Here is a 4,008-nt window from a genome sequence, read left to right as displayed (position 1 = left end):
GTAGGGAAATCGTGATGGACACTTCTTTGAAATACTTGTAATTGCAGTGATTTGTGCTTTTGCCCTTTGGTAACTGAATGAGCAGTATAGCATAAAGCTGGTCTTGTGGTATAGGGTTATGTGATCATGGCTGTTGCTCTCACAAATGTGCCCAAACAATGCCTGTATAGAGTGGGCCACACAGGGGCTGCCCTAAGGTGCTATCCTGTGCCTTGAGGAATTTGATAAATACAGCTGATTCAGGAAGCTCTTCTGTGCTTCAGTGGTCCAGGAAGAGACTGGGTGCATACTACATGTGGTTTCCTAGCTCTGCAGTATCTAACCCAGGTCTGTCATTGCTAGGTCATCACCTTCACCTTGCTGCAATCACTGAGCCCTCACTTCTTAGAAAAGCTATTAAAATGCAAATAACTGTCTGGGCCATGGCCACCTCCCTCCCTCACCAGGCAGTTCCTGATTTACCTTCAGCCAGTGCTCCTGCCAGGTCCTTGCTTGATTAAAAATGGCTCTGAAAGGCAGCTGTATCACTGTTGTTTTCCTCAAGCCTGAGCAGGGTCCCAGTGTGGGGGTTTGGAGGTACACTACTCTCCACCCAAGGTGTTTGATTGGAATTGGGTTGTACCCTACTGTTTGTGACATGTATCTCTCTCTATTATGGGTTGCATTTCTGTCTGTCATCTTGTCCCTCCCTTGATGCTCATTTGCCATGCTGCTAACCTACTGGAAATCTGGCAGAAAGCTGTCCTCTTGCTATCATAACTATTTAGGGTATTATGGGGTAATACCGAAAAGCAAGGAAGAGCCTCATGTTTTGAACCTGAAGGTTTCCTGACTTGTCTGGGATGCCATCTCCCCTCAGTTTCCCTCCAGAGGCATGTGCCTTCAAAAAAGAAAAAGGTTTTTGGAGTTTTCATACAAGACAAGATCAGGGATACCTCCCAGGGAGATGTACTAGGGCAGGGTTAGTCAACCTGTGGCAGAGGCAGCCTCTCTATGTAGCACAGGGGCAGGCAGTTATTTTGGGCAGAGGGCCACTTACCGAGTTTTGGCAAGCTATTGAGGGCTGCATGGGTAGCCCCGCCCCTTGACAGGGGCCCCACCCCCTTGTCGACCGGAAATCTCGCCCCGACCTCTGACCTTTGCCACCAGAAGTCCCTCTCTTTGCCCCAGGAAGTACTCCTTTGGGGAAAAGGGTTTGTCATCTTAGAATGGGGGGAAAAAAAACAAATTACATACTAAAAATCAAACGCCCATAATAATATATTTTAATTTAATTAAAAAATATATTTTTGTCCTGATTTGTATGTGTTTGTGCTGTATATGTAGAAGTGATTGCATAATAGCTCAAAATGCATTCTTACTCTTGTATAGTGTGTGGGGTGTGCAGGGATGTCAGGGGGTATGGGTGGGTGGGTGTATGGATGTGTGCGGGTACAGTATTTGTGGGGTGTGTGATTGTGTGTGGGAGAGGGTGTGGCTGTGGGGTTTGCAGGAAGGGTTTGATGGTATGTGGGGTGTGCATGGGAGCCCCTGCCCCCCCACATGCACCTCTTTGAGTTGGTCAACATCTGCCCCGCAACAGCCAGAGCCCAAGCAACTTGCAGCACCTCCTTGGCACCATGAACACACACAGCCCCAGCGCACCCCGTGCCTGCTTTGCACCGCCTGGTCGCATGCAGCCATAGCGGTGGGGACCAGCATGTGCAGCCGCAACCCTGCGTGCCCTGTGCGGGCTCCAGGCTTGCCTGTTGGGACTGAGTGGTGGCAGCAGCAGCTGGGCAGAAACTGCTGCTCAGTGCAGAGGAAAGTGGCCCCTCCCCATCACTGCCGCTGGGCATTTTTTTGCTGCAGCTGCCTGGAGCCCACGCCATGCTGGGCTGCAATTCAGCTCCTTCACTGCCACCTGTGAGCTGCCCTGTGGCTGCTCCCACTGCTGTCACAATGGGCAGCCCAGAAGCGGCGGTGAAGGAGCTGCACCACACCCTAATACAGTGCGGGCTCTGGGTGGCCGCAGCAAAAACTGCCCAGAGGCAGCAAGTGGGAAGGAGCCACTTTCCCCTGCGCCGAGAAGCAGTTTCTGCCCAGCTGCTGCTGCTCAGCCTTGATGGGCCAGCCCGGAGCCAGCGTGGGGCCCAGGCTCAGCAGTGGCAGTGCAGGACAAACTGCTGCTCAGTGTGGGGTAAAAGCAGCCCCTCCACCTCCCACTGCCAGTGCTTCCTGGTGCAGCCACTCAGAGCCCATACGGGGTTGCCCTGTGTCTGCTCTGCGCTGCCACCGCTGCCCCATGGGGCAGCCCAAAGGCAGCAGTGATGCCAGAGGCAGCAGAGCACCAGCTCAGGGATCCAACCTCAGCTCCCAAATGCCCCAGGATCACATACTGCTGCCAGACTTGAGCAGAATCTCCATATGAGATACAGGACAGCTCTGCACAGGCTCCAAGTGGCCAGACCAGGAAGTGCTGGCTGTGGGAGGAAGAGGGGCTGCTTTCCCCCCCCATGCTGAGCAGCAGTTTGTCCCATGCTGCCGCTGCTCAGCCCAGATGGGCAAGCACAGGGTGTGTGGGGTTGGGGCTGTGTGTGCTGGTTCCCACCTGTACTGTGGGGCTGTGGTGGAGGGGGGACTGGGACTGAGTGGGAGCACAGCGACAGCCAGGCAGGAGCCCTCCGGGGCCTGCGCCAGTGTCCCAGGAGCAGTGCCAGCAGGACCCAGCAGGAGCAGTGGGGCAGCAGGAGTGCATGGTCCTGTCCGGCAGGGGCTCTGTGGATCTGGGCCAGCTCTCCTCTCTCCCTGCTGGTGCAGCCCAGACAGGCTGGGGGGGGAGATGGGGGAAGGCAGGCCTTGCTGTTGTTGCAGGGTCCTGCGGTGGCATCCCCTGGGTCCTACTGATGCTGGCTCCTGTCGTCTTTGACAGGCAGCCAGGGGCAGATAAATATTAATTTTCTAAATTTTTTAGGGGCCCCACCAGCTGGATAGAATGGCCTGGCAGGTCAGATTCAGCCTGCGGATTGTATTTTGCCCACCCCGATATAGCATGTAGCAGATTAGGAAGGAATCAGGGAGAACAGCAGGAGATAAGGCAAGGAGAAGAGAGCAGAGCAACAGAGCAAACAGAGAAAGGTCTGTAGCTGTACCTGGGGAAGATACAGGGCTTACCTTGTGGCATGCCTGCTAAAAAGGTTGGCCCTTATTGTCCCAGGGGCAGGGGTGGCAAACCTACATGCTGCAGGTGGTACAGGCAGATTGCACATGTGTTGCACACAGCAGACTGGGGAGGGGAGAGGCAGCCCAGGGCAGGGAGTAGAAAAAAGAGCACCAGGCTGGGCAGGGAGCAGAAAGCAAAGCAGCAGGTCAAGCAGATGAGGTGGACTGGAGTGGCGCTTGGTGAATATGCCAGGCTAATTTGTGGCATGACTGCAAAAAAGTTTTTGGTCCCCCTAGGGCAACCCAGGGAACCCTGTCCAGGCAGTTCTGGGAGCTCTGGTTGGCTCTTTAAAGCACTCCCTTCACTTACTTTAGGAATCAAGGATTCAATTAATTTTCTCTCTCTCCTTGTGCACTATCTGGTCTCAAACCCTAGCCCATCAGGGACAGGGAGCCTTGCTATTCCTTAGATTGCAGCCCCAGGGAGCAAGAAAGAACTCAGCCTGGTCCCAGCCAGCAGTGGAGGTGAGGGGAACCTTGATATTGAGACAGGAAAGCTTAAGAAGCTGCTGCTAGGAGATGTTATCTACTGCCCCGCTCTGTCTCAGGATTTGCTTTCCATGTCCATGTCAGTGATTTTTGCGAATATCAATAAAAGGGAGTGACATGATTGTGACTCTTGAGGTGACCCTTTCACTCAGCAAGGCAAAACTTCTTACTTCTTACTGTAAAGACTGGAGCTCAGGCCTGTGTGGCGGTTGTGTGGAAGCTCTCTCGGGGAGCACATTAGGAGGAGGTCCCTCTGTAGCATGGCCCTACTCTGCAGAGTATGGTTCCCTGCCACTAACCTCCACAGGGTGTCTGTGC

The 4,008-nt window shown here is 54.0% G+C and overlaps 1 protein-coding gene across 6 annotated transcripts in view; it reads left to right on the top strand.

Moving 5' to 3' along the window:
- The window catches only part of NDST2 (N-deacetylase and N-sulfotransferase 2), a 258,226-nt gene that overhangs the window by 233,037 nt on the left and 21,181 nt on the right, over window positions 1–4,008 (top strand). The gene's annotated exons all lie outside the window — the stretch shown is intronic.

The sequence above is a fragment of the Alligator sinensis genome, unplaced genomic scaffold, assembly GCF_000455745.1.
Source record: "Alligator sinensis unplaced genomic scaffold, ASM45574v1 scaffold109_1, whole genome shotgun sequence".
Lineage (NCBI taxonomy): Eukaryota > Metazoa > Chordata > Crocodylia > Alligatoridae > Alligator > Alligator sinensis.
This window is presented reverse-complemented; position numbering and strand designations above follow the sequence as displayed.